At 41.2% G+C, this 17668-nt stretch overlaps 1 long non-coding RNA gene across 1 annotated transcript in view; it reads left to right on the plus strand.

Annotated features, from left to right (window-relative positions):
- LOC137226362 (uncharacterized) overlaps positions 1–17668 on the plus strand; it is a 684033-nt gene that overhangs the window by 237849 nt on the left and 428516 nt on the right. Inside the window, exon 5 of the long non-coding RNA XR_010944326.1 lies at positions 12200–12316. This is a non-coding gene — a long non-coding RNA (uncharacterized lncRNA). The remainder of the gene's footprint in view (positions 1–12199; positions 12317–17668) is intronic.

Consider the following 17668-nt stretch of genomic DNA (forward strand, 5'->3'; position numbering starts at 1 on the left):
GAGGGCTTTTTCTAGTTGTGGCCAGCGGGCGCCACTCTTCATCGCGGTACGGGGGCCACTCTTCATCGCGGTGTGCGGGCCTCTCACTATCGCGGCCTCTCTTGTTGCGGAGCACAGGCTCCAGACGCGCAGGCTCAGTAGTTGTGGCTCACGGGCCTAGTTGCTCCGCTGCATGTGGGATCCTCCCAGACCAGGGCTCGAACCCATGTCCCCTGTATTAGCAGGATGATTTTCAACCACTGCACCACCAGGGAAGCCCCTGGCTGTTCTTGAGTTACTTTCTGGGCTGTGATGGATCCTGGGGAGAAGAAAAAAAATTATATTTATAATATATATGGAGAGAGACAGACAGAGAGACAGAGAGAATGAATTAGGCTGATTCTCCTGGTGGAACCCCGAGGGCTACAAGGGACAAACAAGACTAAGACTTCTAATTCCTCTACCCATTACTCAACTCTCCTACACACCACCAGACAATAATAACCTGCCCTACCCCCAAACATGGGAGCTGAGTGGAGCTGAGTCTGTTTGTGGCCATCCTTACCAGCCTCACCAAGGCGAACGGAGGCTATGACAGCTCTCAGCAGGCCAGGGAACCCCATGTTGGAAACTCTTCCTCTGAGTGAAATGTGCTGTGTTCTGTCTCAAATTTAGGTCTAAATGCCTGCCCTGTGCCTGACAGGGCACGTGCACAAGTACTGAAGTGTGAGATGCTTCTGCACCAGAACAGGAAATGTAACTTGCTGCTATCAGTTTGCCTGTGGCACGTCATGGCTTGTTGACCTGGTTGGTGAATCTAACGTGCCTCTTTAGACTTTATTGTAATTAAGTTGACAACAGTTATATCAGTGCTGCAGTCGTTTGCCATATGCAGCCAATGCATCTAGGATAGACATAAGTTTTATGAGCAGTACAATTTGTTATGATTATGGTGACTTCTGAGAACAAATAGTCATCCATGGTTTTGTATGGCTTTTTTTTTTTTTTGGCCCGCAGCCAAACTCTACAGTGAAATAAGCTCACCGATTCTTCTTCCAGACAGGAAGATCAAACTATTTACCCTCAGTCATAATAACTGTTCTTCCTTCACTCCAAGGCATTGGTTCCTGGGGAAATTTACATTGGATGAAGTTCCTTGTCTGCTTAATGCTATCACACAGCAAGTTTCCTGGTGGACAAAATTTGTCCAGCTGTACGTGTCTAATGCCAATCAATAGTCACTCTGTGCTAGAAACACCTTGCTTTCAAGTATCCCATCCTATAGTCAAAATGAATGCAAAATCACCAGACCATGCATTCCTAGTTCCTTATATCAAAAATGTAGCCATTCAAAAATCACAAATGCCTTTTCATCCCACTGCTGCAGCAGTTCTGGCTCATTTCACTGAGAGCAGCGCCTCAACAGCATTACGTCTCAGCCGCGTGAAAATTTGTGTGTGATTTGCTTGGCATCCCTGTGCTGATTTATGATTGTGATTCAGCTGATGCAGCTTTTAGTCATCTATTCCTTTTCTCTTCCCTAAATGAATATATTAATATCGTGACATCTAACATCCATCTTACATTAAGAGAAAATAGATGTTTTTGAAAGTCAGTCTACATAAGGGAGGAGTCTTTCTGGCTGAACAGGGACGCTTCTGGGGATCATCGCTTGGGTCTTCTTTAAGACTGACATCCACCCTATTCTCCCTGAAGAACAAGTCCCAACCTCCTGGGTTTCTAGGAATTAGATCTGAACTTGATTCCTTTTCCTGAAAAGCTCTAAATAAACTAAACACTGCCCAAGGAGAGAATATACCTCTTCCTCCCAAGGCTGCTCACTTCAGCCCTCCTGCTCCCCTTGGGTTTGTGATCAGCTCCCCCTGCAGCTCCTCTCACCGTGTCACTCAGAGCACAGTAGTACACAGCCGAGTCTGATGCTTGCATTGAGGATTTCTGCATGTGGAAGGAGCTGTCACTCGTAACAAGAGTGGCCTGAAAACCTTGATGCTCTGCCCTCTGGTTTGCCTTCAAGCCCTTCAGGAGGAGTTGCGGAGCTTTGTTGAGATACTGGACGTACCAGAAAAGATAGATATTTGAACCAGAAGTCTGGTAAGTGCAGTGCAGGGTCCTAGGTGCCCCCTCTGAGACAGTCACTGGGCCTTCTGTCTGGTTCACTGAGTCTCCATTGGTCCCTCCTACAAGAGAATCACTTTTTTATGTTATAAATGGACAGAAGGAGAGTTTTCAGCCAGAGAAGAAAACTAAAAGTTACCCATAATTATAGGAAAATGAAAAATCATGAACATTTAGGATTAAATGTTACTTACTGAATATTAAGAAGGTCACAAGAACAGAATGAGTGGCAGAAAACATGTTGGCAACGGGCCTTGCTCCCTAGAGTACACCAAATCTAATGGGGCTAGTTTGCAGCTGAATATTATAGAAACTCCTCACTTAGAAACTGAGAGCCCCTTTCTGCACAGCAACAGTAATCTGTCTTGTGGCTACAAAGTAAACAAGTCAAACCAGCACCTGAATAAAAAGAGGAACCACATTTGTAGGAAACCCCGCCCTCTGGTGGTCATCCTGAAAATTACACCACAGCTATATCTGCTTGAGGCATAGACAAAGGAGGATGGGACAGGACTCAGAAGAGTGCTCTAAACACGAGCATGCTTAGGGAAATATTCAGTTGTTGCTTCCATCATTTTCTGCATGGTACAAGTATCTCTAGCTACCCAAATAATCCCAGGCAGAATTTTTAACTGGAATAGTCAGAGGTCTCTTCCTTGCATATGTCTCCATGACTCCCATGGGTAAGAGAGGGATTCATCTGCCTAGAAAGTGCTCCTTAATCTCCCCAAATCCTTTGCCTGAATTACTATTCATCCCCAAGACTCATTCAGCATGCCACAGAGGAAACATTACCTAAGGCAGGTCTCAAGTAATGTGTGGTTGGTTGAAGATGTTTTTATCCCTATCCATCATGAAATGACATATTTGTAAAATACAATAAAAACAAATTACTGTAACTTCTTCATTGATAAAGGTAGAGTTAACCTTCCTTCCAACTGGACAACTGGACAAACTGTATGAAACAACTTTTGGACATTGGACTACAGGTAGCACAGAGATAAGGAAAACAGATGAGGTGAGCCCGAACATTGCCCAGCTTACTTCATGGAGGCAGCTTCTCGGCACCAGTGCAGAAGGGATTTACCAAAAATAGCACAGGTGTCTCACTGTGAGATTGAGACAGAATAGGAGATTGGGGACCTTGAAGCACCTAGAATTTGTGGACCAGTGTACCAGAGAGGAGGGACGTGTACAAAAAGAGAGAGAGAGAGAGAGATAATGACAGGGGGGTCACTGTGAATCCTGTGCGGAGTACTAATCTGCAACAAAAGAAAGAAAACTCATCGAGTTTTGTAAACCACCCTGAAAAGGCCTCCTTTGGGCCCATGAACCGTACTTAGATAACAGCAGCCTTACACCTTTAGCCTTATGAGGGATAGGTGACCTTACTTAGGTGTCTTGGTTTTTGAAACACCTTCTTTTATTTTATTTTTTATACAGCAGGTTCTTATTAGGTATCTATTTTATACATATTAGTATATATATGTCAGTCCCAATCTCTCAATTCATCCCACCACCAGCCTCTCCCACCCCGCTTTCCCCCCTTGGTGTCCATATATTTGCTCTCTACATCGTGTCTCTATTCCTGCCTTGGAAGCCGGTTCATCTGTACCATTTTTCTAGATCCCACATATATGCGTTAATATATGATATTTGTTTTTCTCTTTCTGACTTACTTCACTCTGTATGACAGTCTCTAGGTCCATACACGTCTCTACATATGACCCAATTTCGTTCCTCTTTATGGCTGAGTAATATTCCATAGTATATATGTGCCACATCTTCTTTATCCATTCGTCTGTCAATGGGCATTTAGGTTGCTTCCATGACCTGGCTTTTGTAAACAGTGTTGCAATGAACATTGGGGTGTATGTGTAGCTTTGAATTATGGTTTTCTTTGGGTATATGCCCAGTAGTGAGATTGCTGGGTCGTATGGTAGTTCTACTTTTAGTTTTTAAGGAACCTCCATACTGTTCTCCATGGTGGCTGTATCAATTTACATTCCCACCAACAGTACAAGAGGGTTCCCTTTTCTCCACACCCTGTCCAGAATTTATTGTTGTAGGTTTTCTGATAATGCCCATTCTAACCAGTGTGAGGTGATACCTCATTGTAGTTTTGATTTGCACTTCTCTAATAATTAGTGATGTTGAGCAGCTTTTCATGTGCTTCTTGTCCATCTGCATGTCTTCTTTTTAGAAATGACTATTTAGGTCTTCTGCCCATTTTTGGTTTGGGTTGCTTGTTTTTTTAATATTGAGCTACATGAGCTGTTTATATATTTTTTAGATTAATCCTTTGTCCGTTGATTCGTTTGCAAATATTTTCTCCCATTCTGAGGGTTGTCTTTTCATCTTGTTTATAGTTTCCTTTGCTGTGTAAAAGCTATTAAGTTTCATTAGGTCCCATTTGTTTATTTTTGTTTTTATTTCCATTACTCTAGGAGGTGAGTCAAAAAAGATCTTGCTGTTGTTTATGTCAAAGAGTGTTCTTCCTATGTTTTCCTCTAAGAGTTTTATATTGTCTGGTCTTACATTTAGGTCTTTAATCCATTTTGAGTTCATTTTTGTGTATGGTGTTAGGGAGTGTTTTAATTTTATTCTTTTACATGTAGCTGTCCAGTTTTCCCAGCACCACTTATTGAAGAGACTGTCTTTTCTACAGTGTGTATCCTTGCCTCCTTTGTCATAGATTAGTTGACCATAGATGCATGGGTTTATCTCTGGGCTTTCTATCCTGTTCCATTGATCTATATTTCTGTTTTTGTGCCACTACCATACTGTCTTGATTGCTGTAGCTTTGTAGTATAGTCTGAAGTAAGGGAGCCTGATTCCTCCAGCACCATTTTTCTTTCTCAAGATTGCTTTGGCTATTCAGGGTCTTCTGTGTTTCTATACAAATTGTGAAATTTTTTATTCTAGTTCTGTGAAAAATGCCATTGGCAGTTTGATAGGGATTGCACCGAATCTGTAGATTCGGTGCAATCCCTATCAAGCTTTGGGTAGTATAGTCATTTTCACAATATTGATTTTTCCAATCCAAGAACATGGTATATATCTCCATCTGTTTGTGTCATCATTGATTTTTTCATCAGTATCTTATAGTTTTCTGAGTACAGGTCTTTTGTCTCCTTAGGTAGGTTTGTTCCTAAGTGTCTTATTCTTTTTGATGTGATGTTAAATGGGATTGTTTCCTTAATATCTCTTTCTGATCTTTTGCTGTTAATGTGTAGGAATGCAAGACATTTCTATGCATTAATTTTGTATCCTGCAACTAAACCCAATTCACTGATTAGCTCCAGTAGTTTTCTGGTGACATCTTTAAGATTATCTATGTATAGTAGCATGTCATCTGCAAACAGTGACAGATATACTTCTTCTTTTCCAATTTGGATTCCATTTATTTCTTTTTCTTCTCTGATCTCAGTGGCTAGGACTTCCAAAACTATGTTGAATAAAAGTGGCGAGAGTGGACATCCTTGTTTTGTTCCTGATCGTAGAGGGAATGCTTTCAGTTTTTCACCATTGAGAGTGATGTTTGCTGTGGGTTTGTCGTATATGGCCTTTATGATGTTGAGGTATGTTCCCTCTGTACCCACTTTCTAGAGAGTTTTTATCATAAATTAGTGTTGAATTTTGTCAAAAGCTTTTTCTGCATCTGTTGAGATGATCATATGGTTTTTATTCTTCAATTTATTAATATGGCGTATCACACTGATTGATTTGTGTATATTGAAGATAACTTGCATCCCTGGGATAAATCCCACTTGATCACGGTGTATGATCCTTTTAATGTTTTGTTGTGTTCTGTTTGCTAGTATTTTGTTGCTAGTATTTTGCATCTATATTCATCAGTGATATTGGTCTGTAATTTTCATTTTTTTAGTATCTCTGTCTGGTTTTGGTATCAGCGTGATGGTGGCCTCGTAGAATGAGTTTTGGAGTGTTCCTTCCTCTGCAATTGTTTGGAAGAGTTTGAGAAGGATGGGTGTTAGCTCTTCTCTAAATGTTTGATAGAATTCACCTGTGAAGCCATCTGGTCCTGGACTTCTGTTTCTTGGAAGATTTTTAATCACAGTTTCAATTTCATTATTTGTGATTGGTCTGTTTATATTTTCTGTTTCTTCCTGGTTGAGTCTTATGATGCCTTGTATTTCTGTCTCTTATGATGCCTTGTATTTCTGGGGTGTCCATTGTAACTTCTCCTTTTTCATTTCTAATTTTATTGATTTGAGTCCTCTCCCTCTTTTTCTTGATGAGTCTGGCTAAATGTTTATCAATTTTGTTTATCTTCTCAAAGATCCAGCTTTTAGTTTCATTGATCTTTGCTACTTTTTTTCTTTGTTTCTATTTCATTTATTTCATCTCTGATCTTTATGATTTCCTTCCTTCTACCAACGTTGGGTTTTGTTTGTTCTTTCTCTAGTTCCTTTAGGTGTAAGGTTAAACTGTTTATTTGAGATGTTTCTTGTTTCTTGAGGTAGGATTGTATTGCTATAAACTTCCCTCTTAGAACTGCGTTTGCTTCATCCCATAGGTTTTGGATCATTGTGTTTTCATTGTCACTTGTTTCTTGGTATTTTTTCATTTCTTCTTTAATTTCTGCAGTGATCTCTTGGTTAATTAGTCACTTATTGTTTACCTCCATGTGTTTGTGTTTTTTTACGTTTTATTCCCTGTAATTTATTTCTAATCTCATAGCGTTGAAAAGAAGCTTGATACAATGTTAATTTTCTTAAATTTACTGAGGCTTGATTTGTGACCCAAGATGTGGTCTGTCCTGGAGAATATTCCATGGGCATTTGAGAAGAAAGTGTAATCTGCTGTTTTTGGATGGAACGTCCTGTAAATATCAATGGAATCTACCTGGTCTATTGTGTCATTTAAAGCTTGTGTTTCCTTATGAATTTTCTGTCTGGATGATCTGTCTATTGGTGTAAGTGAGGTGTTAAAGTCCCCCACTATTATTGTGTTACTGTCGATTTCCTCTAGCTGTTAGCATTTGCCTTATGTATTGAGGTGCTCCTATGTTGGGTGCATATATATTTATAATTGTCATATCTTCTTCTTGGATTGATCCCTTGATCATTATGTAGTGTCTTTTCTTGTCTCTTGTAACATTCTTTATTCTGAGGTCTATTTATCCGATATGAGTATTGCTACTCAACTTTCTTTTGATTTCCATTTGCATTCAATATCTTTTTCCATCCCCTCACTTTCAGTCTGTATGTATCTCTAGGTCTGAAGTGGGTCTCTTGTAGACAGCATATATATGGGTCTTGTTTTTGTATCCATTCAGCGAGCCTGTGTCTTTTGGTTGGGGCATTTAATCCATTCACATTTAAGGTAATTATGGATATGTATGTTCCTTTTCCCATTTTCTTAATTGTTGTGGGTTTGTTTTTGTATGTCCTTGTCTCCTCTTGTGTTTCCCACTTAGAGAAGTTCCTTTAGCATTTGTTTTAGAGCTGGATTGGTGGTGCTGAGTTCTCTTAGCTTTTGCTTGTCCATAAAACTTTTGATTTCTCCATCAAATCTGAATGAGATCTTTGCTGGATAGAGTAATCTTGGTTGTAGGTTCTTCCCTTTCATCACTTTAAATATATTGGGCCACTCCCTTCTGGCTTATAGAGTTTCTGCTGAGAAGTCAGCTGTTAACCTTACAGGAGTTCTCTTGTATGATATTTGTTGTTTTTCCCTTGTGTGCTTTTCATAATTTTCCTTTGTCTTTAATTCTTGTCGCTTTGATTACTATGTGTCTCAGTGTGTTTCTCCTTGGGTTTATCGTGCCTGGGACTCTCTGTGCTTCCTGGACTTGGGTGGCTATTTCCTTTCCCATGTTAGGGAAGTTTTCGACTATATTCTCTTCAAATATTTTCTTGGCTCCTTTCTCTCTCTCTTCTCCTTCTGGGACCACTATAATGCGAATGTTGGTGAGTTTAACGTTGTCCCAGAGGTCTCTTAGGCTATCTTTATTTCTTTTCATTCTTCTTTTGTTGTTCTGTTCCATGGCAGTGAATTCCACCATTCTGTCTTCCAGGTCACTTATCCATTCTTCTGCCTTGGTTATACTGCTATCGATTCCTTCTAGTGTATTTTTCATTTCAGTTATTGTATTTTTCAACTCTGTTTGCTTGTTCTTGAATTCTTCTTGGTGTTTTTTCTTGAATTCTTCTAGGTCTTTGTTAAACATTGCTTGCATCTGCTCAATCTTTGCCTCCGTTCTTTATCTGAGGTCCTGGATCACTATCATTATTCTGAATTCTTTTTCTGGAAGGTTGCCTATCTCCACTTCATTTAGTTGTTTTGAAACACCTTCTTTTCACTTCTTGTCACATTCTTATTTTAATTCAAGTAAGTAACTTTTTAAGGAAGTAGAGTTTCGATACTTAATAGTATTAGCCAGACTCTCTTCATTCCAGAGGCACGTGTGTGGTATTTATCTGTTTCCTGTTTATTTGTATTATTAGGGATTCAGGAATCTCAATGTAAAGAACTGGTTGCTCAGTGTCGGTCAGCTTGTTTATCTAGTTTCTTGTGCAATTATTTGGCTAGTGAAGTGAACACAGCAGAAGATTTGACAGGGTCATTTCATAGCTTATTCTTCCCCTAGGATTGGGTTTACTTTATGCAAAGTATGACTGTATTTATAGCAAGAAGTCAAAACATTGTTACTTGCCCACATCAACCATTTTAAGGCATGGGGACTTTGTTTCTGCAGACAGCTGTGATGTTGCCTTACACAGGCTCTCAGGGCAGTGCTGTCAATCTAGTAACAGTGGCTATGACTAAGTCAGTTGAACACAAGAATCGTCTTCTTCAAATGATACATATTCACCTACATAGATTTTCTCACCAGTTAAAATGATCTATTTTTTTAGCTCTTACTAAAATTAGGGTCTTGAGTAGTTATCCTGCTGGCAAGACTCTCTGGCTCAGCGGACCACCTTGGTACTCTTACATTATTGTGCGTGTTCAGGAATCCCTAGGCTCAAGCAGTCATTCTGGAAATTTACAGAGTTGTCTACAATGTGTAAACCAAAACCAGACACGATTCCTATCTCAAATTGCTTTCAGTCGAGTGAGGAGCAAGTAAGTAAAACAAATCTTATGCCCTGCCTGTACTCCCACTAGCCTGGACCCAGCCATGTGGAATGAGGGCTCAGACTGGAAGTAGAGAGCTGATGCAGTTATCACCAGGGAAATAAAACCTGCTTGAATACTTTATTTCCTCTATTTAGATTTATTTTTGTTCTTTTCTCTCCCTCTCCATTTCTTTGGCCTGTTTATCCTGATGTTTAACTCCCAATGCTCAGGTGTCCAGCACCCAGTGTGTAGGACTCCAGAATGTTAGGGAAGAAGGCAGTGTTTACCTTCAGGTGGGTGTCTAGACATCCACCCTGTTAGGTGAGGACAGTGACTACATCCTCCAGTACCATTAAAACTATGATAACTGTTAAATTCTCCATTATGCAGTATGCAGAAAGCAAACAGCATGGCTGGCTGAGAAGCAGCAGGAGGTTTTGTTAGGAGTTACATAAAAGTTGACAGAACTATTCCTCTAGTTTCTTGATCCTTTGGTGGAATCGTCAAGAAAATCTTGGCTCAGGTGTTATGCAAGACAAACTGCCCTGCAAGATCCCTGTATAGCACAGGGAACTATACTCAATATCTTGTAATAACCTATAATGGAAAAGAATCTGAAAAAGAATAGATACGTATGTATAACTGAATCACTTTGCTGTACACCTGAAACTAATACAACACTGTAAAGCAACTATACTTCAGTAAAAATTTTTTAAATGTTTAAAAAATACTCTTAACACTTTTATCAATTTAAAGAACTGAGATGCTTTTATTTGTAAAGTGCCGTTATTCCATTTGTCTTTCATTTGATAAAATAACATAAAGAACACAAAGGCCTCAAAACTAACGGGAGTATTCTAAGTTGGCAATACAGATGATTAGAAATATGCTTTTATTATTTAATTTGTTGCTATCAAACAAAAAACTGCAAATCTAAAAATTCCCTTGTAATTCCTACACCCCAGAGGTTGGCAAACAGTTTTTCTGTAAAGGGTGAAATAGTAAATAGTTTAGGTTTTGAAGTCGTATAATCTCTGTCGTGACTACTCAACTGTGCTCTTTATAACACGAAGCATCCATGATCAATGCATAAATAAATGGACATGGCTGTTTTCCAATAAAACTTTATTTACAAACACAGGTGGCAGGCTGCTCTGCCCTGTCGGCTGTGCTTTGCCAGTCCCTGCTATGCCATAAGAATGTATCCATAAACTTCCAAAGATTTCTTTTTTTAAATAAATATTATCATATCTTTTTGAGGAGACTTAAAATAAAGAATACATTAATGGATAGAAAAGAAGAAGAAGGAAATTAGATGATCCTAATGCCTAAGATACATTGATGCTGAGTTTTCAAGGGTGAGACACACAGATATGGACGCTACCATTAAGGAACTCACAGAAGTAGTAGTGAAAATAGGTCTTAATCAAATAATCAAAGAAATAAAGGAGAAACTGCAAATGTGAAAATGCAGAGGTCTATATTTCTAAAAATGCCCCCTGAGCTTCCTTTAGCTACAGGCTCTTGAACTGATGTATAAGAATGAATAGGCATTTACTATTTTTTTTACTCTTTTGAAGGGAGGAAAAAAAATTAGGAAAAGGAAAATAAATAAGAAATCACCTACAGTTGCTATGAAGGGGTCATATACTAGGAAAAAGGTACTTTTAAGAAACTTAAGGACTTCCCTGGTGGTGCAGTGGTTAAGAATCCTCCTGCCAATGAGCGGAGATACGGGTTCAAGCACTGGTCAAGGAGGATCCCACATGCCATGGAGCAACTAAGCCTGTGCACCACAACTACTGAGCCTGCACTCTAGAGCCCGTGAGCCACAACTACTGAGCCCACGTGTCACAACTACTGAGCCTGCGTGCCACAGCTACTGAAGCCCGCGCGCCTAGAGAATGTGCTTTGCCACAAGAGAAGCCACCGCAATGAGAAGCCCGCAAACTGCAACAACGAGTAGCCCCCACTCACCACAACTAGAGAAAACCCGCACGCAGAAACAAAGACCCAATGCAGCCCAAAATTAATTAATTAATTTTAAAAAAAGAAACTTAAATAATACCAGTATTGTTGAAGAGAGAGAGAGACAGAGAAGGAGAGAGATTAGGAGTAGATTGTGAAATGAGGTTGGAGAGGTAACAAGATCCTAAATTATGCAAGGTTTTGTAGGTTATATTAAGAAGTTTTGGGACTTCCCTGGTGGCACAGTGGTTAAGAATCCGCCTGCCAATGCAGGGGACAAGGGTTTGAGCCCTGGTCCAGGAAGATCCCACATGCCGTGGAGCAGCTAAGCCTGTGCACCACAACTAGTGAGGCTACAGTCTAGAGCCTATGAGCCGCAACTACTGAGCCCACACACCGTGACTGCTGAAGCCCGTGCACTCTAGGGCCTGTGTACCGCAACTACTGAGCCTGGCATGCATGCTGCAACTGCTGAAGCCTGTGCACCTAGAGTCCGTGCTCCACAGCAAGAGAAGCCACCACAATGAGAAGCCTGTGCACCGCAACGAAGAGTAGCCCTGGCTTACCACAACTAGAGAAAGCCCGCACGCAGCAACGAAGACACAATGCAGCCAAAAATAAAATAAATAAAAATTTTAAAAGAAGTTTCTCTTTATTCTAAGAGCAAATGGGGATCCAGGTGATTGACATGCTCAAATCTGCACTCTGACAAGATCATTCTCACTGTGGTACAGAGGACTACATTGAAGAATGATGGGGTGTGTCACGTGCTGGGGAGCAAGGGACTAAAATGGATTTTTAATTAGGATGGTGGAGGTGAATTAGCGTGTGGGGTTTGTGACATGTTCTGGAGACCTTTAGGAAGCCAAGTCAACAGAACTGGGAGATAGACTGGATATAGTATTTCAAAAATGAATAACTATGAAGCAAAAAACCCCATATGAGCCTTAATATACGCTAAGCTGAGGATAGCAGAAATTGCTATTTGCCTAAAGAATGTCCATTCTCTCCTACTTCTTACTAATAGAACCACAGTTTTGATGTGAGTGACAACATGCTGAGACCGAAAAAATACTGACATCCCAGACTCCTTTGCAGACGGGAGAAAGGTGTGGACATGGAATAACACTCTGGTAAGTGAAATGTAAGTAGCAGCTGTTGGGTGGATTTTCTGGAAATGATTGACTTGGCCAGCATGTACTCATTTGCCGCTTGACCTTCTCTTTCTTCCTGCCTGGAATGTGTATAAAGTGGATGGATCTCTAGCAGTTTCTGCCAAGTATATAAACAAAAGTGACACTTTAAGGACAAGAGACAGAGAGCTAGAAGGAAGCCCCTTGATTTTTTATAACATTGTGACGGTAGTATAGCAGCCCTGGACTGCATATGATACATATGACAGAGCTTCTTTACGTGAAAGGAAAGTACACTCCACCTTGTTAAAAATATTACATTTGAAGTTTCTGTAAGTTGAAGCTGACCCAGTCTCTAACTGATATAGAAGATGTTCATTAAAAATACAATGCATCGGGCTTCCCTGGTGGCACAGTGGTTGAGAGTCCGCCTGCCGATGCAGGGGACACGGGTTCGTGCCCCAGTCCGGGAAGATCCCACATGCTGCGGAGCGGCTGGGCCCGTGAGCCATGGCCGCTGAGCCTGTGCGTCCGGAGCCTGTGCTCCGCAACGGGAGATGCCACAACACTGAGAGGCCTGCATACCGCAAAAATAAATAAATAAATACAATGCATCAGTGCATCAGAGTCTGATTGAGTAAGTGCCTAATAACCCAGATCTTCAAGGTGCTGTAGGTGATTCTGATATAGGTGATGTTGGTGGTTGAAGCTCTGGCATGTGGGAACCACAGTCCTACCAACCTTTTGCCTGCCCTCCCCCACCTTTTCCACCAAGCATCACATAAGTACAAATGCGCTTTCTCCACAAACACATTTTCAGTAGCATCAAAAATGTATCAAAAAAACTATTCTTACCAGAAGCAAGAATAAAATGGACGGAAAACTGTTATATACGTGGTAATAGAAGTATCCACTTTCAAAACACAGTATTTTAGGACCTGGTAGCTGAGAACATCTCTCACTTGTATGAGGAAAGCTTATGACTCCCTGATAAATTCCCATCTCCTTAATGGAGAAATTGAAGCTTGGAAATCACACAACTAACAAATGGGAGAATCAGTTTCAGATCTTTGTCTCTACTACTCCAAAGATTCAGATCTTTGTATCTATTATTATACAACATTTTCACTTCTCAGCTTTAAAATGAAATGTTTGGTTGAAAGAGTCCTAAGATCCTTTTTAACTCTAATGTCTGATGAATCTACTGTTAGAATTAGAGAAATGCAAAAATCCTCTCATGCATCTCAAAGCCACCTAAGTCCTGAGGGGGCTGTACATATAACAGATGAGACCTTCTAATACTGACAAGTCCTTCCTCATCCTCCACAAGTGACCTGGTAAAATTAGAGCTTGAAGGGTCTTTAGGCTCATGAGTCCAAATCCTTTGTTTAAAGTGAGGAAACTGAAGGCTGCTACACCGATGGTGTGCTTAAGGACACAGAGCCAGGATGGGCAGAGCTGAAGCTGGTATTTCAGTTTCCCGTTCTAAATCTCATGCCCTTTACCCTAGTCTAACATGCTGCCCAAAACATCAGGAATTTGACAGGCCTCCCTTTCCTGTTGCCAGCTGTTTGTAGACTCTCCTTTGTGGGAAGACATAACCGCCAACTCTACACACTGTTGCGGCTTCTAAGAGGCAGCTCTGGCAGGATTTGCGTTGGGGCTGCAGTTGCCTGGTGAGCACTGTGTATCCGTAGCACAGAGGTAAGTAGCAGTGTCTGCAGCCTGGGAAGCCGTGATGGACAGGGAACTGCCTTTGATGGAGTTGTCAAGCGTGACTCGCAGTCTTCCACTAAGCTTCTCTCTCTCATTTGAACGTATTAAAATCAGGTGGGCAAAGCCTCTCCTTGAATCCTGTCTGTACCAATGTAAGGTTTCTATAGCAGTTTTATAACTGCAGTTCATGGTGGCATTTTCACCCTCCTGGATGCTCAGGGCCTGAAGATTCTCTTCTCCTTGCTGGCTATTCACCCCTAGGCAGAAACACAAGGCCAGAGGCCAGGAGTCAGTCACTGCATTTTCACTCTCTAGTGTTTGCATTTCCTTCCATAATTTGGGGGTACATTTACCAGTTAACAAGAAGATTTTGCCCCTCTGTCTTGTGGGCTCGGAACTTTGGTCACCCTCTTCCCATCGCCAAGAGCCCCAACTCACTGGCCAGTTGAAGCCACAGAATCACCAAAGACACGGTCAGGAGTTTCTCCATTCTCCTTCCTTATTGGGATCACAGGAGACTCAGCTCCGGAGCCTGAAATGAAGCCAGGTTCCTCAGTCTAGTTCTTTTTTCTGGGTATATTTATCTAGTCCCTCTGGATCCCAGAGAGAGACTCAGGCTTCTTACTCAGCCAATCAGAGGGAGCTCAATCCTGCGCTTTCAATACAAACATGTTGATTTCAAACCAAGCAAGTCTGTGGAGAGAGGGTACTGCCATCTTGTGGTGGCAACATCATCCTGCTAATAGAGCCGGCTGTGGAAGGTGAAGCGTTAGAGCTGATACAGAAGAAATTACAAAGCTACTCTATTCTCTGCCTTTATTACACTCCAGTTCTAGCCTAGAGTAAGAACAGATACAGCTTAATTCATGTAAAAACTCAATTAAGAAAGAATATTGATGCCTGGTATTTACAGAATACCTCTGAGGAGCACTGTTAGGTTTCTTACAATCACTTCTGGTATTTTATATATGAGCTTTCTTTTCTTTTTTCTAATTTGCCTAATGCTGGAATGAGATTGTATATAAGTCAGGGTTCTTATTGGTGAGTAACAGAAACTGACTCTGGCTGAATTAAGTAAAAAAGGAATAAGTTAATTAATATTGGGTTTGCCTCAGCATCTCCAATAGGGTCAAATAACTGGAGCCAAAATACTGTGGGATTGCCCACAGTATTTCTTCTGAGGAAGAAGGTATTCTCACTGCACAAGATTACAGCAGTGGGCACATGCCCATGGGATTATTTATCTTACCTCATACCCCATCACCCAGAAGTGGCTGGCCTGTTGAAATGTAGAATGGCTTATTGATTCCGTTATAGCACCAGTTGGAAAACAACTCTGTAAAAAGATGGGATTCTGTCTTATATGATGCAATATATGCTTTATAGCAGAGACTATTATATGATGTTTTCTCCCCCATACCCAGAATGCATGAGTTCAGGGATCAAGGAAGTGGCTCTGGGAGTGGACGCTCTCACTATTATTACCAGTAACCTACTAGCAGTATTTTTGCTCCCAATGTTTATAACTTTGAGCTGTATTGGTTTGGAGGTCTTACTCTCTGAAAGGAGGAAGGCTTTCACCAGGGGATACAGCAATAATTTCACTGAATTGGAAGATAAGACAGCCATGTGGCCAGTTGGGCTACGTATGTCTCACAACAATGGTTAGAAAATGAGGTTACTCTACTGACTGGAGTGATTGATACCAATTACCAAGGAGGAATTAGGTAGCTACTACACAACAGATATAAAGAGGACTATGTCTGGAACCCAGGAGATTTCCTATGGGAGCCTCTGGGAACTTCCAAGCCTGATACTAAACGTTAATGTTAAATTACAGCAAGCAATAAAAAGACAAGATTTTTGAGTACTCAGAGCCTTTGAGAATGAAGATTTGGATCACACCACTAGGGAAGTAACCTAATCCACTGAAGTTATGGCTGAGGGCAGGGAAAATATAAACTGTGTAATAAAAGAAAGAAGCCGTCCATGTCAATTGCAGTATCGTGACCAAATTGGGAATCTAAAAATGTAGTAGTTTTCTGTATTTTCTTTTTGCTCTTTACATGTGTGTTCCTTTGTATACATTGCCATTTTCTTCTTCTTTCTCCTCACCATAATTATTTTATATGCAGATTGTCAGAGATTAAGTTTACAATTTAGTCTGTGTATAACAGAATCTTCAGTGAAATTTCCTCTGAATTTTAGAAGTAATTAATACAGCCAGTGATCCGTAGTGACTGCTGGGATTATGGGTCTCCTCATTTGGGGGAAATGATGAGAACGTCTTCACTTGTTCAAAGGACAGCTTTAGCTTGTTAGATAGAAAAATAGAGTCATTTCACCATGTTTGGAAGTTCAAATGTGTATGGAGGCGTGTGTAGGAAAGATCAGTAACCAGAAAGATGGGGCATGCCACTTATCAATTTATTGCCTTTCAATTATAAATCCACCCTTCATGAATTCAGAGGGTGACTCTGGACATGGACCTTGTAAACATTTCTCCTTCGCCAGCTGGCATTATGTTAAGCTTTGTCAGTAGAGGCAACGGGAAGGACACTGCAGGAAGAAGCAGCATCTCTTCCAGGTCCTGGCATGTTTTCCACACTTCTTTTTTGTTTTTGTTTTTGTTTTGCGTTGCGCCGGCCACTTACTGCTATGGCCCCTCCCGCTGTGGAGCACAGGCTCTGGACGCACAGGCCCAGCGGCCATGGCTCACGAGCTCAGCCGCTCCGCGGCATGTGGGACCTTCCCGGACCGGGGCACGAACCCGTGTCCCCTGCATCGGCAGGCGGACTCTCAACCACTGCACCACCAGGGAAGCCCTTCCACACTTCTTGTTCCTGCAGTGCTTGGCCATCCTGTGGGACACCAGTGATGCTCACCTCCAGCAACATTTAATGACAGCCCCCCAGGTGGTTTCTTGGCAGGTTTCACAAGCACCCAAGCAAATTCACCAGCACTCCCTTGCCAGCTTCCTATAAATTGTGTTGGAACCCTGGGAGGTGTTCTTCTGCCTGTCAACCTTGTTCTCTGGCACCTCAGCAAACTTCCCCATCCAGCAGGCTGCAGTCACACACTCCCCAATGAAGCCTGAGTCATTGGCTTGGTAGGAGAAGGGGGTACAAATTACAACATGTTAGTTTCCTCGGAACTCTGGCTTAGTCCTAGAGATAACAGCGTCTCCCTACCTATGCTATTCTTATGTTCTTTAGAGTTCTTTTTACTCACTAGTAAATAACTCCCTGCTATTAGTTAATAATTCTTTATATTAAACTTTCCTTGTTCAGATTGCTGTGATGTTTCTCCTGATTGCACTTGATTTGGGTAGTATGGGTCCATGAAGTGCATGAGAGGAAAGGCATTAGCTGTAGAAAGATCAGCAACCACATGTCGGGAAACAGTATCCTCCTTTTCAGGAACTGTGCTTCAGTACGTGGTGATGAGCACACGTGGGGGTGGATGCTACGGCAGAGGAGATAGGGAGGAGGGACTGTACCACTTAAGCCTGGGGAGCCCCTCTGGGCCAAGAAAAGGATTTTTATGCCATTACGTAGTTTTATTTCAAAAGTATTTTTCCAGGTACTAATCTATAGAATAAATACACTTACTATTTTAAAAATAAATTTAGGCATTGTAGGTAATGA

This window comes from Pseudorca crassidens, chromosome 1 (assembly GCF_039906515.1).
Source record: "Pseudorca crassidens isolate mPseCra1 chromosome 1, mPseCra1.hap1, whole genome shotgun sequence".
NCBI lineage: Eukaryota > Metazoa > Chordata > Mammalia > Artiodactyla > Delphinidae > Pseudorca > Pseudorca crassidens.